The 23,460-nt window shown below is 43.1% G+C and overlaps 1 long non-coding RNA gene across 1 annotated transcript; it reads right to left on the bottom strand.

Moving 5' to 3' along the window:
* Window positions 1–6,347: 6,347 nt before the first annotated feature.
* On the bottom strand, window positions 6,348–18,441 carry LOC138493312 (uncharacterized). Its single transcript, XR_011276370.1, has 4 exons — window positions 18,342–18,441; window positions 6,971–7,068; window positions 6,788–6,875; window positions 6,348–6,405 (listed from the first exon to the last, which is right to left on the bottom strand). It is a non-coding gene; the product is annotated as an uncharacterized lncRNA (long non-coding RNA).
* Between the last annotated feature and the right edge of the window lie 5,019 nt (window positions 18,442–23,460).

The following is a 23,460-nucleotide window of genomic DNA, read 5'->3' as shown; positions in this document are numbered from 1 at the left end:
TTCACTTCCTCAATCACTCCCATGTATAACAGCAAATGAACTTCATTTGTCAGGTCAATACTCTATACTTACATTCCACGGATCAGCCGAGGTCCCTGGTATCATTGTTCCCCCTATCAGCCACCTGCCTTCTGCCCTGCGGGGTGCCCCCGCAGGGATTGGGCAGTATTTTCTCCAAGGAGGCTCCTGACGACTGTCTTTTATTCACGCATGATTTTTGCTATCTTCACGGGTCACCTCTGCCGTCATCGGGCTTGTGACGGGAAGATACAACAATTCCGGGGGTCCTGGTCAACCATCCGCTCTGCTACCAAATGTAATGAAAGGGTGGGACATCTAAGCCCTTAAGCAGGCCAGGCAGGCTAGAGAATCCCAGACCCAATAAATGGAAGAGTCAAAGTAAATGACAAAGGTCTGTTTTATTTATCAGTTCTATAAAACAGGGACAGCCATAAGTAACACTCCTCAGAGCTCTCAACTCTTTCAATGCAGTAACAGATTATAAATGGCAAACGCGTCGTCATCGGCATGGTATGACAAACTTAGTTATTAGATTGGTTATGGGAATATTCTACTTATATGATATATAGGGGTTAGTGTTCTTATTGTTTATGCCATATCTGATGGCACCACCCGGAACCACGTCTAAATTGATAATGTTACTTGAGGTCATTTCTTTAACTTGGGATTGGCTGGTGCATTAATTATGAGATATTGTGAATTGAGGCCAAGGATTGGTTGGCGTGGACTTCACCAACCTTGATTATTTGGCAGACCATCAACACATGAGTAACTGTACTGGTACTGGGAGAGACATCAAGAGAGACCACTTTCCCAATTAAAACCTACCATCTCTAATTCTCTAAGCCATGAGCCATGACGTCTAGCTTTGAACTTAACCTTGTCCCATATCGTAGCTCCGAGAACCTTTAAGGAGTTGCTGGTAGATGCATTCCTGTACCTTGCCTTGATGAATAGGCACTGTCTTCAACTCTAGGTCATGTGTGGCGAGACCACATTTTGAATCATTCTGCTTGCCTTTTACTGGGATTTTTGTCTGTTTGGGTAATGGGGTCTTTACCCTTCATATTCTCTAGAGAAAAGGTTTTGCCCTTCGGCATTATCTTCCATTCTCCTAATTAATGAGCATCTGGTCTTCAATGAGTTGTTTTTACTGGACTTAATCTAAGAGGAATTATTTCACCCATGGGCATTATCTTCTGTTCTCTTCGGTGCCGGCCCAAGACTCCCCTTTCTACTGTAACCATGGCAGGGGTTAAGCAGCTGGCTTCTATGTTGCTCGGCCCAGTGATTTTAGCTAATTGCAGGCTCTGCGTCTCCCCTAGTACCTTCCATTCACTTATCTGTAGCTTTGCTGTCCATTTTGTTTTACGTGTTGCGCCTTTTACATTTTAAGCAGGCTTTAATGTCCATTTCTCGTGCATCTTACGTGTCAGCGTATGGAGTGTATATGTTTTGTAACCCATTGGGCGCAAGTCAGTCCTACATGTCTAAGTGAAGTTTGACCTATAGTTTGTGTAGCTTCATGGTGGATGTATATCTGCTTCATGACTAATGCGTCTACGTGTGCAAGCTCCAACAGGGACGTCATTTACTTTGACATCCGGGTCACACCAGGTTCACCTCCTCTCCAATTACTTCAGGATAAGACTGGTACAGTTGTCTGAGCAAATACTGCATTTTACTTCCATGATACGGCAGCAGGAAGGGGACAATTTCCATGAACGATGCTCTCCCCTCGTTCCTTCAATATGGAGGCAGGGGAGGGGCCGATGCTATAGATTACTTATTCATCTGTCTCACGACAGTTATGAAATGCCAAAAGCAGAATCTAGGCTCCTGTTGAGGCAATGAAAACTTCCTACATTTCCTTCTGTCTACACTGCCCTGGCAGAGCACTTTGGGATAGAGTGTATCCCCAAAAGAGTTGCAGTGAGTTGTTTTTGTTTTTCAGAGATGACTCAAGAACGAGGGTTTGCCCCTCTCCTTGTAAATGCAAAAGGTCACATGGAATTTGTTGAAAGCAAGCCCGCTATAAATTGCCAAATCCATGTTGTTGTTACAAGTGCTTGTTACCTTATGACATCAAACACAATGTGCCCTGTCTGCAGGATATGGACAGGACAGGAAGAGGAAGAGAGTTGTATCAGAAATCAAGATGGTGATACCCTTCTCTCTCAGCCCACATCTTCTTTCTGGCTATGCTAATTCCCCCTCTTATGCCTGATGACTTCAAAGGGATTCATGTGGGCAGCCCACTGGTTTGAGAGTAACATTGTTATGTTAGTGTTTCCTTTAACTTACTAGTTCCCAGGAGGTCTCCTGGGGAATGTTCCTGTGCCTCAGTGAAAGATATTGCCCGTCCTGCAGGATATTTAAAGAGGCAGCATCTGGCCATTGTCCCACATGGTTGTAGCAGAGACAGTTAGACCAGACACTAATCCACATCAGTTCTGTCATAACGGGGCCCTTCTCACAGAGCTGACACCAGTGTTAACTCAAATTGCTGTTGCTGCATAAATGTGTGCTCTTTATAGTCACTATGCCAAAATAAGGCCTGGCTTACATTTAAAGAAGTATGTGTCACCAGAGTAAGACATACAAATATACATGTTTAAAATATAGGTGCAAAAGAAGAATAAAAGGCAACCTCTGCCTGCAAGAATGTTGTGCTCCTGCAGCAGTCAGGAATGGACATGTGATCTTTGAACCTTCTCTTTGCCACTGAATGGCTGGGATTGATGGGGCCAGGGTGCTGTCCTAGCGAAGGTACCCGTGTACACTATAGTTCATTCATAGAACCTCTATGAAAGGGGGTCTGATTAGCAGACCTCTCATTCAGAAACAATATGACCCACATCAATTTATATTAATAAAAATCAAATGAGCTAGGGCTTTCACACCCTCACAGATGACAATCCATTACAAGGGGCCCCAGATGCACTGCAAAGACTAATGGAACAAGGCCCCAGGAATCTCTGCCTGCATTGACTGTAGGGTTCCAGCTGCACTGCCAGAACCACTGTAATCAAGCCCCCACGACTCACTGCCATCACTGACGGTGGCAGTGCCAGCTGCACTCTCAGGACCAGTGACATTGAACCTCTATGACTGTCTCCTATCACTGACTATGCGGGTTTCCACTGCACTGCTAGGACCACTGGCATCAGGCCCCACTACTCTCTGCCATCACTGACTGTGCAGCCAAAACTACTCACATCATCCTCCCATAATCCTGTGTCCTCACTGACATCAGGCCTCCACACTCTGTTGGAGACCTAATTCTGGAAGATCCAGCAGCACTTCCAGGCCCCCAGAGTTCTTTCACTGGACTGCACAATTTCTTGAGATGGGCTGAGGACTTGGGGGCTTTGAATCTCGAGTGCCCATAATAGTAACTTGCCGATTCTGTGTTCTTTACTACTAGCCCTGCAGAATATTTAGCTGCTAACTAGGGACGAACTAGGTATGCCCTGTGTTCTTTATCAGACCCGGGTAATTTCAAAAATTGGTTGCATTTAAGTTCTGCTCCATGAACGGGTGTGTAACATTATTTGGGGGCCCTATAGGACAACTTAAAAAGGGTGTTCCAAGTGATTATCAAATTCTCTTGGGAGTGTCTAGAAGCACCAGCTTCAGGGTTTCATTAAGTACTCTTGTTTACTAATGTCCTTGTACCAACATATATACTGTAGACACCTTAATATGCCCTGTCAACTTATCTGCAGAACCACCTTCATATGTCCAGGTTCTGCCTTATATTTAACCTTCATATGTCTCGGTTCAGCCAAATGTTCCAATTTACATTCATCAAAAGCCAGGAGCACCTTCATATGTCTAGGTTCAGCCAAATGTTCCAATTTACATTCATCAAAAGCCAGGATCACCTTCATATGCCCAGGTTCAGCCAAATGTTCCAATTAACATTCATCAAAGGCCATGAGCACCTTCATATGCCCAGGTTCAGCCAAATGTTCCAATTAACATTCATCAAATGCCAGGAGCACCTTCATATGTCTAGGTTCAGCCAAACGTTCCAAGTTACATTCATCAAATGCCAGGAACACCTTCATATGTCTAGGTTCAGCCAAATGTTCCAATTAACATTCATCAAATGCCAGGAGCACCTTCATATGCCCAGGTTCAGCCAAACGTTCCAATTTACATTCATCAAATGCCAGGAACACCTTCATATGTCCAGGTTCAGAAAAACGTTCCAATTTACATTCATCAAATGCTAGGAACACCTTCATATGTCCAGGTTCAGCCAAATGTTCCAATGCCAGGAACACCTTCATATGTCCAGGTTCAGCCAAACGTTCCAATTTACATTCATCAAATGCCAGGAGCACCTTCAATTTACATTCATCAAATGCCAGGAACACCTTCATATGCCCAGATCAGATTCAGCCTTACATTCAAATGTTCATCCATCATATACCCGGAACACTTATCTGCTTTCCCGGAACTGGATCTGCTTTCCATTTCAGTCTACATCCATAAAATAGAAGCAGCACCGTCATATGATGCAATTCTCTTCAATAACAGGAGCATGCTTTTGTCTACTGCTCGCTACAGCAGTTTTGCTCCTTTACAGAATTGTAAATAGCAGACCAACTCAGTGTTAGCTATGTCTGAACATAAAACTACACGTACTGTACACAAATACCAAATGAAATGTGTTGAAAGACAGGACTTGAGCATCTCAACCCTCGCTGGGGACAACGCAAGAGCTTTTTATCTGCATATTATGCCAACATAGTGTAAACAAGCAGCAGTAGTTTGGTCTTTTTTTTCCCCAATAGCCATTACTCTAAACTGTTGGGATGTATACAGGGCTAAAAAGGGACTAGAAAGGGGGTGTCTCTGTGGCATGTAGTTATCTCAATGTGCTAGTCCACCCACAGCTCTAAATCTGATATCACAGTGTAATATTGCGAGTGTACATAAAAAGTACGCTGAAACCTCTAAAGGGGAGTGTGGAGTGGGAGGCTAATGAAAGATCATGTTCAGTGCGAAACAGGAAGGATTATTGCATATCCCCCCCCCTCCCCTGCTCCACCCATCAGAAAGAAATTAGGCTTACTGCTGCACGAATGCATGGGCAGCAGAAGGGCAAGTTTCACTCATACAGAAGAGGCAAATAAATGGCAGGAGACCCCTTCTACCTCTCCCAAGCCACCTGCCCCCTGCCACCCCCCCCCCACGCCCCATTGACCTCACTCGCCTCTGCTGCATTTTCAATGTTAGGCAACACTTTTTCCATTTAGCTTTCCCAACTACACCCAAGGCCTGCCTCTCAAATCTTTCAGCTTGAATGTTGAATGAGGCCTGAGGGCCGTTTTAATCTTAGGTGGATCTCAGGTCCTGAAGTGGGTTGTAGTTTCCATGGGTATTTGGGCCACGGAATCCCGTATTCCCTGGGTGTCAGTCAAGCAGAATGTCTTAAAGATTGCTCTGCAGTGCAGGGATTGCAGAGCATGAGAAGTGTGGTCAAATTTGTTCAAACCAAGGATAAGTCTGGTTAAATTATTACTGATTAATTAGGCTCGTCCCTCTGACATCTGTGTGGCAAGTGAAATCACATATATGAATCATGGCACGGCCATATTGAGGCGATATTACCCGAAGCGGCGAGCCGACCCTGTCGGTAACGACCCGCCGCCCAAGTTAATAACCCGAGCGAAGCGAGAGTCACTTAACATGAGCAGCGGTGCCGTTACCGACAGGGTCGGCCTGTTGCTGAGGGTAATATCGCCATTAGGACCCGTACACTTACCTACACGGGAGTGTATTAATGAAACTTAAAAAAAAAAGAAACATACCTTTTCTGCCTGGCCAAGCACCGGGTTCTCGTTCACAGTCCAGGTGCTAAGAGGTGAGGGTGAGGGAGGGGAAGGAATAAGAAACTGGGAAGGGACGGGGCGCTAGACAGCAGCACCCAGGCTGCTCGGAATGCAGGCTTGTACCGTACAATACAGCCCGCGTTCCGAGCTTTCTAATTGGCCAGTGACCCCTTCCAGGGTGCTAATGGACTTTCAGCCTTTAGAGGTTGATCTATCAAGTACACTACACATTAAGTTCAATAATCTTAAGCAAAGATTGTGTAGTGTATATAACACGAGCTGAGGTGCAGGGGAGGAATCACAGCCCCGACACAAAGCCGTTAATAAATACGTACAATCTCTGGACACCCCTGTGCCCTGCACACCATCAAGCTGGAAAGCCAGCTAAAGCATATGATTGAGCATGTAGTCATTTTCTATGAAACATTCAATACACAAATATCCACCAATGTTCTTTTACAAAGTTTTTTGTAATGTCCAGCTGTTTATTCGAGGCTCACCCGTTTCAGGGAACATATCCCCTTCTTCAGGAGCCGAACTGTAAATATAAACAAACCACATATCTTGCATTATATTATAGCATGCCACTGGTTTAAAAAATAATACAAGCCCACACCGGGCCAATCATCTTAAAGCTCAACAAGCCACAGGTTTACAAACTACCCTGTTCACTACATTGTGACCCCGATTTTTCATTCCAAAGGTATCGAAAAGGTGCACATGATGTCCCCTCACCATCCCATTGTAGATTATATACCCTTAAATAGGTGAGGACCACCACCAATCTCTGCCATGCAGTAATCACGAACTCCCTCGTGGAGGTGTGCAGTAGGATCACATTAGGATGTCAGGGTGCAAAATTCACATACATTCACTGGGTTTACTTAATACATTATCACTCAAAATTCAATACCACCTACCTGTCCCCAATGATTATTGGGACGAAAAGAAGTTTGTCGGTAACGGCCCTTCCAGAACCGTTTTGTGGAACACCACGTTCAATCTGAACTGAAAAAATAGATATATCGCTCAGTAAGGAAAGGCACGGGCAAAAGTGAGGTTAAATAATGATAACATCCTCAGTAGCACGTTTCTACACCTACCGTCAAAGTCAACCATGAGAAGCAAAATACTTCAGTGCTGTATGTCAGCCAGCTGACCCTCAATCTCCTACAGACACAGTGAAACAGAAGCTCGGTGCCTGTAACAATGTGAAAATAAAACCCATTAAACACGGATCTAGCAGACCTTACTCAACGATCAAATAATACATCAATATGTACAAACTCAGTTCCCGCTACGGGTCGCGTGACTATCCTATCTTAGGGCATGTACAAAATGATCAAAGTCACCAATGTGCCTGTACCAGCCTCTCGCATCAGCGACACGCCGAACGCCAAACGTGCAGCCATTAACGTACCAACTTTAGATTACTGTCAATGCTAGATGTTAGGAGTTTATCATTGCTAAAATACTATTAACACAGCTGAAAAAATGGGTAGCTGAAAAGAAGATCTTAAGTTCCCAAAAAACGGAGTTCAGAACCCCGAGTGGAAAAATGTACAGTATATTAGCCCTACGTCTGCTGGTGGCAGAATCAAGTCGCAGAGGGAACAGCTGCCTATATCTTTGTTTCGTAGATGTCTCGTACGCCTTCGATGGTGTAAACCGAAGGAGGCTGTGAAAATGGGTCATTGATCCGGATTTGTTATATTTCATTCAGGCCTTGTACACAATTACTAGAGTGGTAGTCAGAACATCACAAGATGGAGCAGTAACTGGTTCTAACAGGACAAGGTGGGACTGAAACAAGGTTGCGTTCTTGCACCCGTTCTTGACAATATATATGTGTGTGATATGGGCAAAGAATTGGAGAATTGCTTAAATGCTTAAATGTTCCTACAAAGGTGTCCAATAAAAGCAAAGGTTGGCTAAGCTATGTGGACGATACCGTTATTAGAACTTACCCCAGTGGGCCTGTAAAGAACAATGACGAGATTGCAGGAACATGCAAAAGAGAATGAGAATGGGGTAAATCGCAAGAAAACAAAGATAATGACCATAGTGAACAGGAAACAATGCAGTTCTCCCTTTGCCTGGTATATAGATAAAGTTAAACTGGAGGTTTAATTCATACCTCAACTTAGACTCCCTGATCTACACCTACCCCACAGCATCCCAGGGTTAAGAAATTATGCATACTAAAGTATTTGCTCACTGGCAGGTGATGAGAAATTATGTAAAGTTAAGCGTGGAGGTTCAGTAGAGGCCTTACTAGAGATATACACAAAAAGTACTCGGAGGAATTCGACCATCCGCACAGGGAGAGTGCGCTCGCCTGGGCTTTTTGATTTTTGATTTATTTAAAAAAAATGAATGAGGGGAGATCAACCTCCATAACATATGTGGGGCCATTCCTGCACATATTTTCCATGCTCACTGCACAGCAGAAAGATAGCCATGTACTCTGGGAGGACACAGTTTACCAGTGTCGCCCTCCCATGTCATGTGTAGCTGACACCTGACAGCTGTGGGTACATCAAAAGCCTCTGGCCGTGGGCAGCCTGATTAGCATTTCAATGCCCCATGGATTGGCATCTCCATTGTTACACCTTGCTGGTGGCAGCGAATACTGCAGATTATTAATTAGCTGGCCTCAGGGATGGCTTGGGTGCAGGAAGTGACAATGCAGACCAGAGACCAACACCTCTGTGTAATGCAATGTCTCAACTTGGTACTCACACCCCTCCATGGTATGAAAGGGCAGTGAATTTCCTTTCTGGAATCACTCCTTTCAGAGCAAGCAAATATGTGAACTGTAGGAGATGAAAGTGTCCCTGCAAACCCCTACTTCAAAGGAGGCCCATGTTGTGATCAAGCACCACACGGGGCTCAGTTAATTAGGGAGAAACTTTGATGTACAGCAGACAGGAAGATGGGTGGGACTTAGAAGTATATGTTGTCATCCTTCCACTGTCTGTTGCCAAGCGCCCTTATTCTGACCTGAAGCATCACTGAAGATTGTTGGTGGGGACCCAGGATTGGTTCATTAAGGTGGGCTTGGCCTGCACCAATCACTGGGCCCGTTTGGCTTTAAAAGAGGGCTGAGCCCCTCACTGATCAGATCACCTGAAGACTTTGTAAGGAGTAAGAAGAAGGACTCATTTTGACCCGATCTGAAGGTACAGTCTACCTTACATCTTCCGCCAGTCAAGGAAGGCCAGGAGTTCCAAGAGGGAAGCAAGATCCCTCCCCTAAAGATTTCCCAGGGAACAGAAGGAGATACCGGACTCAGAGGACCCGTCCAGTAGATCCAGAATGGTACCCAGCCAGCACACAGCGTGTCCTGCTAGGTTCTGACAGCAAGCTTCCTAGGTGGGAAGTGCTGGAGTATCTCTGGACAAAGGACAAGGCTGTTGCCTGCTAACGCCCTCTTGAGCTTTGGGCCGTCTGCCTTGAAAGGAAACAAGCCCTTGCGAAGAAGCTAGGAGTGCCACCCAAGCATTATCCATCGTCCATCTTTTTAAGGACAATTTTGAGACCAGCGAGTCCTCAAACCGCATCTGGCTGCACCGCTGATTGTTGCCACGCTGCAGTCCCCAGAGTCATCCGAGACGCCTCGACCAGCATTCCAGATCCGCCAACTATCACAGAGACAATGATTCTTGGCCCTGAGCCGCTATGCCGGGCAGCCTGCAGACGTCGGTCCAGCCTGGCTTGCCAAACTGTCTGCCGCCTAGTACCCGCAGCTGTCTCCCACCACTAACTTTGTTTCACGGGATGCGAAACACCCTGGAACTGCCTTGACGCTGTCCAGCACCAAGAACTTCTTCATCACCAGGTACATTGTGTTTCTGCCCCCCCCCTGGTCCTTCTCTGAAGGCCCCTAGAGACAGTTACGACCCTTTGCCACTTTGGTGTTGAAACCAAATAACTTTGAACAGTAAGACTGATTGCCTCCTGTATCCAGAGTGCATCCATTTCCTTTGTGAAACTGTCTGTCCTCTGTGTTCCTTTACAGTGTGGTTTGTAATTGTAGTGTGCTAGAACTGTCTGTTGTAGTAATAATAAAGCAGATATTTATATACAACCTTGACTGGACAGTCCCTTTTGTCATTGGGTAGTAATTGTATTTTGGCTGTGATGCAACTAACCAACGATCAAGGACCTTGCGGAGATAAGCCTGCCGTTCCATCCACATTACCAAAATTGGACAAGGAGGTCTTATAATTTACTTCTATTCCAATCTGTTCGGATCCCTTCTGGTGTATTAGAGGTGTGGGGGTGATTGATGGTATAGAAACCGATATTCATCTCTGGACCACTGGTGCCCCAGAAGTTGATTCGTCACAAGCACAACACCTTGTATTTTATATGCCCTTGAAACTGTGCCAGAGAAGAACATAAGCTAGATTAAGATACTGGCGGGGAAAGTACTCGGGACCATATTGGGCTTGCCTATATCAGTTCCGGTGGAGGCGATCCGCTTAGAACTAGGCTTAACTTCATTGCACACGCTTTGGAAGAACGCCAGCAGCAAGCTGTGTTTTAAGCTTATGCATGGGCGTGTGCTAGGGGACGCCTTGATGTCTATTATGTCAGATCACATGGAAGGCGGTAGCAGAGAAAGGGGAAACAATACAGCATATGAGGAACTTGGAAGGGCTGCTTCCCAGCCTCTTATTGACCAGGGCATTGATATCCCAGAAATAAATGCAGTTGGCATTTTTTGAAAAACCACTTAAAAATTAACAACATAGATGCCCTGACCAACATGAGACGCTACATGGAATATTCCACTCAGGGCTACATGCTGGCAGTCCTGCGAGCCTATTTAACACAACTTTGCTGCCCAACGCTCTGACGTTTCATTGTGTGTTTGCGTTTGAACATGCTCCCAGTCCTGGAATACACCGGGGCAGGGCAGGCACTGGAGTTAGAAAAATGCAAATGTCGCCTCTGTAATTCAGAGGGGGAGACATCAAGAGATAGTTTGATAAATTGTCCCAAATTCATTGCGTATTATAGGCGATGATATGGTGCTTTCTGTATAATTGGTTGTGGCTTGGAAAATGACCAATTATGGCCCGCAAACTATATGCTGCAGTCTTTAGTCATCACGTTTTTAGGCAGCAGCATATCGTACATGGTTAACAGTTCAAAAATGTCTGCCAGCAATGGGATAACATGGCCATAATTGAACTGGAAACATTTTGAAAAACTGTCATTGGTGAGTGTTTTCTAGATGTAGCTATGGGGTTTTTTATTATTCATATGGGATTTGAAAATTATGCATATGTACATTTTTATTGAGATGCTACGATTTTAAGTATGTTTTTATTTCTGTGTGTGTTGGTTTTTGAGGTGCAAAAAGCTATTTGGCTAAAAGCACAAAATAAAAATAAATAAATAACTACAAATTATAATAATCTCTGTTCAATTAACAATTGTTCCGATGAAGCGCCCCAGGTGCAAAGACGCGTAGGAATGTTTGTGCTGCTTCAGTATGGTTCCATCAGTTTTTATCTAAGCTCCACTGATTGTTTAGAAGACCCAGTACATTGCAAAACTGTGCCGAAAATGGGTTTGTACAATTTCCTTCAGAAAATGATGATTTTGGTAATTTTGAAGAGTAAGCACACTTCTTTTCACTAATACCAGACATGAAGAACACACAATTACTCAAGGGCATGGGGATTCCAGCCTATATCCCACCAGGGAAATTGTACCTTCCCGCCTCCATTAATAGCGGAAACCCTATTTTGTACTGGCAGAGATGATGGATAAAGAAGAGTACATGTCTCCTAGGATCATCAAGTATAGATGTATCGCTGGAACCTGTACCCACCCCAGGTGATAGACAAGATCCTGCGACGAGGCTACTGAGTGCCCAATGTGTGGGTAGAAAGAGGCCTATTTGATCCCATGTTCTGGGCCCCCTGTAACAAAGGAACGGGGTGAAATATGTTCCATAGTGTCTGTGATAATGCAGCCAGCATGGTACAACATTTCCCACGGATTTAGTTTAGTTGGGTGTGCAACAGGTCAAGCCTGCGGTGACTGTCTGCTTTATATCAGCGGCCATGATCCTAGCTGAGCTGTGCACCACTATGAGCTGGAGGACTGCTCAGCAGCCTTCAATACAAAAGTAGCAGGACCGACAAAAGAGTGCATTCTTCCCAAGCAAAGTACCATTTTGGTGTAGTCCATGCTGGGCAATGGCTCATATTTTATGAAGCAAGGGCCAACATTGTGCTCTCCTCTCTCTCGTGCGACTGGGCTGGTGGTGCCCAGGGCGGCTGCTTGTCATTACTGTATTGCATCGGTGGCCCTGAGTAGTAGCTGCTGTCCTCTCCATTCCAGGGCTGATGAGTTCAGGGCAAGATTTGAGATGCATTCTTGAGAGACAAAACACTGAACTATTGGCCATGCTGGAGTAACATACCCAGACGGGTACTTGCACTGGTGCCAATCACAGCACATGTGACAGAAAATTTTCTGTGCATGTGCTAGGCCTGTCGCCCGAATCCCATACCCGATTACAAGGTTAGTATGGCTCAGTGGCAACACGCTCGTCTTAGAGGACCCTGCTTAGAAACCTCTTTCGTATTAAGCGCGTCTTATAAATAACCAATTACAAATTGACATAATCACAAGTAATGTGCAAATAACTTGTGTCTGCATGTCATTCCATTATTGGCTAACTTTTCTTCACTTCCACTCAATGCATGACATCTATACGACTTGAATAGAGGAATGGCAAAAAAAGGAAAATGGCCAAATATTCACATTGTTCTTAAAGGGTGCAGCATTAACGTTCTATTTTGGGGGCGCAGCCCTTGGTAAGCAAATGAAACACATTTTTGAATTTTGTATTAATTTAATTTGAAAGAATTATAGAGAACCAATTTGCAGGAATGCCGCTACACAGTGCCAAGCAGTTGTTATACATACAGGAGCAAACAACGACAAAACATAGGTTGAGGTTCCAGGCCCACCATGTTATCACACACATTAGGGTGTAACATTCAAGTGGAAACAGGAAGTGCAAAACAAGATGTAAAGGAAACAGCTGCGTGTAGTCTAGCATGCACAATAACATCTACAGGTCAAATTGGCCCTAGACAGATGCATACATTGATGTGATGGCTGACACGGGACAGATCAGATAACCTTTCACAGGGTGAAGGAAGGTAATCGTAGAGACAACAGGTATTATTCTGCTTAATCCGGTGACCAGGAAGTGCTGGTCAGCCTGGGTCAAATGCAGGGTGTTGCAAGTCGATTGCATGAAGGTGAAGTAAATCGTGTCGGGAGGAGATGGTTCCTCCTTGCTGAGGTTAAAGTTAATGATTGCCTAAATGATGAAATAGCTTGTTCTAAGAGCCAAAGTTTCAGGTCGCTTCAACCTCCTGTCATTGGGTTCTGTTTTCAGGTTGAAGGGGAGGGTGTTCAGGTATCTGCCTCCTAGTAGGGTTAGAGTCGTTTCTCTATGTGTCATTCTTTTAAAATGGGATGTAGTTGGTTAGGTTGCTGATTAATGCAGATCTGATGTTTTTCTTTGGTTATAGGAGTGTTCTGATAGTGTGGACTGTTTCTTTTTGGTGTAGAGGAGCAGCTGTGTGCATCTGCAGGAGATCCCGCCCCCCTACCTCCTGTGTATTGGAGACACGAGATCATGGCGTGCCTAACACCAGCCATAATACCAATACTGCAGCGAGTGTTTGAAAGAAGATACCCATTGAGACAACCCTATCGAGTGTATCCTCAACATGATGAAAACCTACAGGAGGAAAAACCTGAAAGTATGAAAAGAAGCTAACCAACAAATTAATGACGTCATAAAGAAGTGTGCACAACATCCTGAGATACCGGCTGAAGATGATGTATAGATCCTGAAGAAACTAATGATGAATTGAAGAATCGAGTGAGCTTTCCAATGTAAACAAAGACGATTACATGTGCACAAAGTGCTCCAGAAAAACAACCGTTCAACAAATGTACAGATGCTGAAACGCAAGGTAGATTAAGTCACCATAGAAGCTAGCTATGAGTAGTGAATAGAATGCAGGCAAAGCCACCATTTCACAGAAAACTGGACATTGGTATCATGAATTTGTAAGCCAGAACCCATGAAGCGGGATTGGAAACCTGTGTTGCAGCAAGAATAAGCAAGCTCATAGAGCTGCATGACAAGGATGTCTGGCCTGCAGTCAAGACAACCAAGCTCAGCTATCTATTCTGAAGAAGGAGTATGCAGAGGACGAACCTTCTCACATTAAGCTGCAAGATAGAATACAAAGGATGCCAAACTCTAATTCATCTAGAGCATTTAAAAGGTGCAGAATGGACCAAATCATGGTCTTTTGTCACGCGAGCCAACAATGGAAATAGAGTTTGAACTTGGAGTTACAGGCACGATAGCGAGTGCCCTCACTCCCGTTCATTCTCAAAGAAAAGGATGTTCTGCAAGGCCAAGTACAAAAGAAATTTTCATGGCAAAAGCCATGGGTGATGAGAGATGCTGGACTAATTGGATGGGGAGGTAGTTACATGCCCTATCTCCTTGCACCTGGATCTGGACGTACGTGCTGCTAACTGAACCAAATGTTCCAGACATGGCACTAGCATGCCAACCAATTATATCAGTCTATATAACAAAGGACCTTATAGTTTGAATACCAATGAGAAACTGTGTATCTAATGTTGCTGAAATTACATGTTTTATAGAGGTAGGCATAAGTTGTCCACTTGATAACGGACAGCCAATAAGACTCCTAACTACCATAGAAAAGTATACTTAGATGTCTCCCTTAATCAATCCCACCGACCCTAGATAGGATTTTTATTACTATTGCCACATAGTATGACTTCACTCTGATGCATTTTGTGTATAAAAGTTATATTTTGTGTGGCGATCAATGAGAGACTGAGCATCCGTTTGTTGATTTTTGTGTAACCTCCATGTTTTAGATAATTATTAATAAAAACGTACTTTGCCATCTTCCTGAGTTGGTTCCCTTATTTGGTCTCAGAATGGTTCTCGGGTGTTCCCATCCATTGCATATGCACATTCCTAAATGGCCATATACACACGTGGTAGGAGAGGAGGGTTTAAAGATCCAAACTAGTTTGGCTCCAAAGTTTTGGACTATCGAGCATCCTCCGCCATTAGCTGGAAGATCACAGAGTTTCCTGTGGAGAGCAGCTGATAGAAATAAACTTGCAAGAAGAATCAAGTCTGTGGTCAGGTCCTTCTTTGAAGAAATCCCTGCTCTGTTTCCACGGGCGCTCTGCGGATGGAGGGTGAAGTGGTCAGATTGAAGGAGGAGTCGATACCGAAAACCTCAAGTCGATTAACAAATGTAAGTAGACTAATGGAAATGGCAATATAATGTGGAAGTGGCCTGGAGGTCGTCTTGTTTGGCCATGACAAGAATGGCTCCGGTTGTTGGTTCAGTAGCAAGTGAGAAGGCCTTGATAACACCTGAGTATGCTCTTTTTTCAGATGTATTCGACAAGGGTATGGCTGAATAACTGCCTCCGCAACGACCCTATAACTGCCCTATTGAGTTGGTTCCAGGGGCCAAGATCCCTGCGGGTCTGGTTTATTCTTTAACAAAAAAGGAGGACTTGGCTCTTAAATAGTACATTGACAAGGCATTGCAAATCGGCTTCATTCAGACATCCAGGTCACCAACAGCGTCTCCCCTGTTCTTCGTTCCCAAGAAGGAAGTCGATCTGCGTCCTTGTATTGATTACAGAGCGCTTAACACATCACAGTAAATAATCTATATCCTTGGCCATTGATTTCTGTCCTTTTGGATCAGTTGGGTTCCTCAGCTGTGTTCACCAAGCTGGATCTCCGGGGAGCCTATATTCTGGTTTGAATCTGTCAAGGTGATGAATGGAAGCCAACGTATATGCCATTCAGCCTCTGCAATGTACCCGCTACTTCTTCATAAACGACATATTCAGTGACATCTTAGACCAATACTTTATCATTTACTTGGATGATATATTGATCTATTCTCCGTCAATTCGACAACACATAATACATGTCACCACGGTGCTCTAAAGGTTACGTGAACATCATCTATATGTCAAGCTGAGAAATGTGTTTTGAATGCACAAGAGGTGGAATTCCTGGACTACGACATTACCAGCCATGGGGTAAGGATGAACCATTTCAATGTAAAAGCCATACAGGAGTGGCCTACTCCTAATTCTACTAAAGCATTACAGTCATTCTTGGGATTTGCCAATCTTTACCAGCATTTCATCCGCTCATCTTCGGCTGCTGTAGCACCGCTTACTGCCTAGATCAGTTCTAAGACATCGTTTTGTTCGAATGATGCTGCTCAGGCAGCATTGCTTTTTCTGAAAAATGATTTCCCTACTGCACCCATACTCCAACATCCTAATTCTGCTTTGCCATTTCTGGTTGAGGCTGATGCCTCTAGCATCGCGGTCGGTGCTGTCCTATCACAAGAATGTCCAGAGACCAAGATGGTCCATCCAGTGGCATATTTTTCATGTAAACCTACGCCATATGAGAGGAATTATACAGTCACTGAGATAGAGTTATTGGCGGTTAAGGATGCTTTCACAGAATGGCGACATCACCTTTTAGGCGCTTTGCATCCGGAGACTGTATACTCAGATCATCGCAATTGGCACTGTACAAAAATGGTTAGAGTGCATGGAATGGTTTGAATGCATAAAACGGTTGGAGTGCAAAAAACGGTTGAAGTGCATAAAATGATTGGAGTGCAAAAAATGGTTGGAGTGCATCAAACGGTTGGAGTGCATGGAACGGTTTGGAGTGCATGGAATGGTTTGGAGTGCATGAAATGGTTGGAGTGCATAGAACTATGGGAGTGTGCTCGATCTGAAGCACCTAATGTAAGCCACCATATCACATCTCCACACTTACTCTCTTCTATACACCACCACTCAACTAGAACACAGCGTTACTATGTCACATTCGGTATAGCTGTTCTCATGCCATCACATGCCTCATACTCCCCATCATCCTAATTAAACACAGCTGGCTACACAGTTCTCCTCAGGCCTAATGCAGCCAGAATCGGTCTGGATAACAACTTGCCAGAATTAACACATACTGATGATCTCCCAACCACCACACCTACCGCTAAGAAGCAGCTATCACACGAATGCTACAGCTGCTGCACACATATCCGGTGTTCACACACACTTTATGACTCTCTCTCTCTCTCTCTCTCTCTCTCTATCTCTCTCTCTCTCTCTCTCTACTAACTTGAACTACGGTTTCCGAGGGCGTTCAACCTACCAGCACCTTGAGATCATACCAATGGTACATAAGGCACTATAAAAATGCAAACTAACATAACATAACATAACAGACAAAGATAGCTCGACTTAACAAAAATTGGAGATAAAGCACACCATTATCTTGAAAGTACTTTTCGGTAAAGCATTTCAGAGTTTTTAGAGCCACCAGACTCTCTTAGTTCAAGAATGTAAAGGGTGCAGGGGATAATGATTGACTCTGGTATCACAAGTCAAAGAAGAAATAAGGTAAATGAAGTGACCATACTCTAGGGACACTCCCATCCTCTGCACACCTATAAGTACTGGCAATAGTGTCCAGTCAACATTAATAGTAACATTGTTCAGTTAAATTAATTATGAATGAGTTAATTAGTTATTCTCAATGAATTCACTGAATGCACAATTTGTGCACTGTATTTATTAAGAAATAATAGTAACCAATTTAGGAAATCGAGTTATTAAATATCATCATCATGATTTAATTTTATATATATATGTATGTTCTTCTCATACATCTCATGTCTGCCAAATTCATACATACATTCTTATGGTTCCAACAAAATTGTGGTTAAAAAATTCACAAAATTAAATTCCAAAAATCTAAAAAGCTCAACGCGTTTCGAGAGTTAGTCTCTCTTCCTCAGGAGCAACATATCCTAATGTACAATTAACAAAAGTAATTTCACAAATGTGATTTAATTTCATTCAGACTTTTCTTTGCCTGATAATGGTTTCATATTATAACATCAATTTTTTGCATCAGATCCTATCCCAGTGTGAAGTGATGGTTATTCTTTCTCTGGTTGGTTGGTTCAATGTCGCCTGTAATTAATACATATAATACTCAATGGTAAATAATTCATAGTCGGCCAAAATTAATTGACACCGATAAATAAGTAGTAGTATTAATATGTTACCTGAATTATAGGAATCTGCATTACGGGGTTATGCCAAATTCATGTAGCAGATCTTGACTAGCTTATCTGGACTGTTCAAGACCAATCCTGTAATATAGGTATGGGTATGTGTTCATCGATGACTGTGTTTCAAAATACTTTAAATTGCATTAATTTCAATACTGTTTTCTACAATCACCAATATAGGTTATCTTGGGTCTCTTCCTTATGTTATCAGCGAGTACCAATTTCTAGAGCTTACCTCTAGTCTGATTTCAGGTTGGCGCCAGATTGCACATCCCTTCGCTTCCTTCACAGTATGTTCCTGTGTTGATTGCAATCGATCGTGGTAGCAGTCTACTTTCTTGCTAGTTCTACAATATAAAGACTGTCAATTAGCCACCCAGCTTAGAACAGAGTGACATCAGAAAATTCCGTAGAGACACTTTAGATTACTCCAGGGATATAGTATATTCATGGTAAGAATTTTATCAACAAAATCAGCCACAACATCAACCTGAGAAAAGATTTACACCGGCCAGACCCCCAAGGAGGGAGAGTTAGAGCACTGATCCATCGAGTGACGCATCTAGTGAAAGCAGAGATCTGGCACTGGCCTTACCATCGGTATCAGGGATAATTACTGGAGAGATTGTTTCCCAAATCACACCTCGAAATCAAGAAGAAACGCATCCAATTCCTTTTAGATGGCAGAGGGTCCGAAGAGGGGTTAAGAAATCTTTGCAGCAAAAAGAAAACAACACAAACTTGATTGTGAATATTTCAAGCAAAACACTCTCTAAACAACAACTAGACTTATTCAGCCTAGGATTATCATTTGTACCTACAAACAACACCAATCTATTTAATGAAGAAGTTAATTTGGACAAATTGATGAGGAAATTGAGGCTGAAAGGTTTCTTTGACTTGATTACTCCGCAACAAGAAAGATCAACCACATTTGACACATTAGAAATCAAAGCCAAGAGTAACTTTAGTCCAAGTGTAAAAAACTTGGCCCTAGATTTGTTTGAAATGAAAATACGTAAAGATTTGAAATCCATCAAATACATGAATACAAGAAGTCATCATTTACGAAAAACAGCAACATAAACTATTGAAGCAACTTTCTGAGGATAGAACAATTGAAATCAAACCAGCAGATAAAGGTGGGGCCATTGCAATCATGGATGCTACAATGTACAAGAACGGTTGCCTAACATTGCTACAAGACAAAGATACTTATATAACCTTGGATAATGATCCAACCAAAGAAATACAATTAATGATTGGAGGCGTCATTAACAAAGCGTAAACGAAAGGCTAGATCACGGACAAAACTAAGGTCTTTCTTATCAATAAAAGTCCAATAATACCGGTATTCTGTGGCTTTCCAAAAGTCCACAAGAATCTTATGAACCCTCCATTCAGACCAATCGTTGCAGCAACAGAGAGCATATTTGATCCATTTTCAAAATACTTGGACAAATTACTACAACCTATTATTCAGTCAACAACCACAAACCTCAGAGATACAACACATTCACTCAACAACATGGACCAGATACAAAGTGACTGGACTCTGCTCACATTGGATGTACAATCATTGTATACATCCATACCCCATGAGGAAAGATTGGAAGCGTTAGAGTGGCTCTTACTAAAAGAGGAATATTTTCAATCCAATAAAGTGTTTGCGATAGAACTGGCAAAGATGATCCTTTGCAAACATTTCTTCAGATTTCAAGGGCAATATTATTTACAAATTTCAGGCACATCCATGGGCTCAGTGATGGCTCCTGCCTACACCAATATCTTCATGTTTTACATTGAATCTACTCACATTTTGGACAATCCCATATGGTCACCCAAACTGGTAATGTTGAGAAGATACATCGATGATCTAAATAGTTGTAACCCAAAGATAAAATTTACTCTAGAAGTGGGACACCAGAGGTAAACTTCCTTTATGTTAAGATTATTCCAAAAGATAACCATTTACAGACTACCATCTTCAGGAAACCAACTGTGGGATTTATTGACCCACTCCGCTATGCTATGCGGCATCACTCTGCCAGTTGTGGTGAAAGAAACAGCAACAATGGCGGAAAAACCATTGTGTGTGCCAAGAAACTACAAAAACCTACAAAAACCATGTGCTTCAGCACACAAAAAGAGGGATGGACAACCTGCCACCCATGGTGCATGTGCAGTGGCATAGAGCACACACTGCAAAAATGTGCCAGTGGGCTCCATGACCAGCAAACAGAGTGCAGAGAGAGAAGCAGCACTTTGCAAATGAAACCCAAAAATGTGCATACAAATGACATTTGTTTTGTTGCCAAAAACTCCAAAATGCCTATAACAAAACACTTTTCAACATTCACAATCTTGTCTGCTGCTAAAATCCACATATCAAATGAAACATTGTGAAACATACAAAGTCTGAAAACTGACAGCCTCTATGCCAAAATCTGGGTGCAGTACCCGGGGTGACCTGAATGCCAGCTGTCAGGGGAGTACTAAGGCAGCTTTAAAATGACCTAAAACTCAAAAGTCTGCTGAATTAGCAAACATAAACAGGATTGTTGCCAAAAAGGAATACATATTTTAGTTGTGTTTTTAGTTCCACAGATTGTAAGGCCAAGAAAGAAATGTATTTGTATGTGATGCAACAAATGTGGGTTTTGTTAGGTTTAAGAAGTAATTAGCTTGGCTGAAGTTGAAAAAAAACTGGGAAAGCATATTTTTCTCCTAGAAGGAGGGCCTTCCTCTAAGCAGAAACTCACTGGGAGGTGTGAATTACAGGTTAGGAGAGATCTTAGGATAATCTTGTCTACAGAGAGCAAAAGAACAATGACAAAGCTGTGGCTCAGGAAACTAGAAGTGTGAAGAGGGTCGTAAATGGCCTCTGGAAGGAACAAACAAGGAGGAGCATGCTCCTGGACTGCAGGGAGACACAAATAGGCGGAGCCAAGCGACCATCTGTTGCTAAACATGAACAAAGAACACTTTTTAAGATATGTGGTTTTATGCTAAATGTATTACTGTTAGAATTGTGAAAATTTACACGCATATCCTTATGTTAAACATGCACATTTGTGGAAATTTGCATAACATTTGGACATTGTGTACATAGCGAAAAGGACAACATTCTGTAGAAAGTTGATACCAGATCCTACAGCTGCGAGATTTTGATGAGCAGATACTCCATAAAATATGCAGTCTGTGTATGTGATTTTTATAGAGGTTGCACATGTGTAAATATGTATTTTGCCAAAATTCAACTTTGTGTTCCAGTGGCTAGTGGTGGATTCTCAGCATCATAAAATTATACCATAAAGATGACACTCTGTTTATCTCCTCCTATCAAAGCAGAGAGTAGACTCTAACCCAATCACCTTACACAGGGGCAAGCTTAGCTAACCCGGCCCATACACCCCTTTGTGATTTCATTTTTAACGCATAAATAGAGACAGCTGACAACACATAGGGACTCACTCCCTGATCCAGCCACCTTCCTGATTCTGGCGAAGCACTCTGATCCAGCTTTCTACATCCAACATTAAATATTCTTCCAGATGCCAAATCTCCTGCCAGCAATAGAGACTATTGATCTCCAGCAAGACCCCAAACCTCAAATTTATTCTCCCATTCAGTAAAGCGCTGTGTGGTGTGAGAAGGCCATTTTGAACCAGTATCCAGAAATTCTCTGGCTTGCCACCACTAGGCTTGCCTGAGGAACTCGCCATCCAGCAGATCCAAATACCCACAGACTAGGAGAGCAGATCCTGTGCCAATCCGGCGACCGGCCTAGAGGATCCAGTCCCGTGCCTGATGTGCTGTCTTTATTAGACCAGACCCAATCCTGACCAGAGCTGACGGTCCCATTTTAAACACTTATCTTGTGAGTATAAATAGGAAGAACTGTGTCCCATAGCATATGTACTTTGCATAGTCTTATCCCTATTCCAACATATCCTATCTTTCATTCAGAACTAGTATTGTTAGATGTACTTTACATAGGCTTATCCCTATCTCAGACCCATCCTATCTTTCCTTCAGAACCGGTATTGTTAGAACTATCTTTGCGCTGACCCTTTTCTTATCTGGAGAAGTCGAGTTTCCTTATCGGGTGGGTCACGCTGATCCAGTGACTGTAAGATCCTGTGTGGTATTCGCGTCTTCATAGTCATCCCCTAGTGTAAGCAAACCCATTTGTCATTTTCAAAAGTGCATTTCTGTTTCCAATTCTCACGCCTATTTTACAAAAACAACCTTTACTAAAACCTCCATAACTCCCCCAGTTTTTCAAAAGAAAATACTCAAAGCAGTTGGGCCTGTTTTCAAAAGTAAAGTAACCCTGAGATAAGTCAGAAGGAAATTAATATTTCTGGAATGACGACCCCAGTGGAAATCAATATTGCAAGGGAAAACCCACTGCACAAATTGTTTGTCAGGGGTGAATGGGTATGGCTGCAGGGAATAAAAGAAGAAGTCACTGAAACCAACCTTAAAACTGGCAGGACACGGGCCATCACATCAAGCACTCAGTGAGTTGCACATGACCCCTAAAATAAAAGAGGAGCAATGCAAAATTGCTAAAATAGCGGCCTGACTGTACCTCCACATAGGAGTGAGACAGGAAGAATACGCAGATAATGTAGACTTCACAAAGAGGCAAGGGGAAGCAACGCAGAAAATCCAGACTAATCTGGACTCTGCAGAGCAAAGGCTTCAGAGTAGCCAAGAAGCTGAAACAGAGGCTAGGCAGTATGCCACCAAACTGCAAGAAGAACTGACGCTCTTGCTGCAAAAGAATGCAGAGCAAGATACCCAGGTACGGACACTGCAAAAAGAGTGTCAGGAAATGTTGGACTCTCTACAGCAGAGTCAACAAAAGTTGGACCAACAATTAACTTTTAATAGAATCTGTGTAGAACAGATGGTCGTTTTACAAGACCAGATAGACAAATTAAAAGGGGAAAATAATAAATGAATCATTAAAGTTATAGAATCCCAAGCAGAGTTTGATGAGGAGCGCCAGAAAGCTGGTGCATTCAACAAATAGAGAGATGACCTGGCTGCACAAAGGGGCACTCTAACTCAGGAAAGGGACGCATTAGGCCAGGAAGCCAGTCATTTAAAAACAAAGTTAGAAGAAAATCACCTGGCCCTTCAGGAACTTGGTGAAATCCAAATGGATTATGAAAAGCTGTTAGAGCACACCAGGCGGGTGGAGAATGCTCTGGCAAAGAATAATCAGACCAGTAAGGACCAAACTCAGGAGGCGAGTCTCCTGCACCAAAAATTGGCCCAATACTCCCAATTCAGGCAGGAAGCAGAGAGAGACAATGAGGCTCTCTGTGAAAAGAATGACA

Source organism: Ambystoma mexicanum, chromosome 10, assembly GCF_040938575.1.
Source record: "Ambystoma mexicanum isolate Mex_15411 chromosome 10, UKY_AmexF1_1, whole genome shotgun sequence".
Lineage (NCBI taxonomy): Eukaryota > Metazoa > Chordata > Amphibia > Caudata > Ambystomatidae > Ambystoma > Ambystoma mexicanum.
This window is presented reverse-complemented; position numbering and strand designations above follow the sequence as displayed.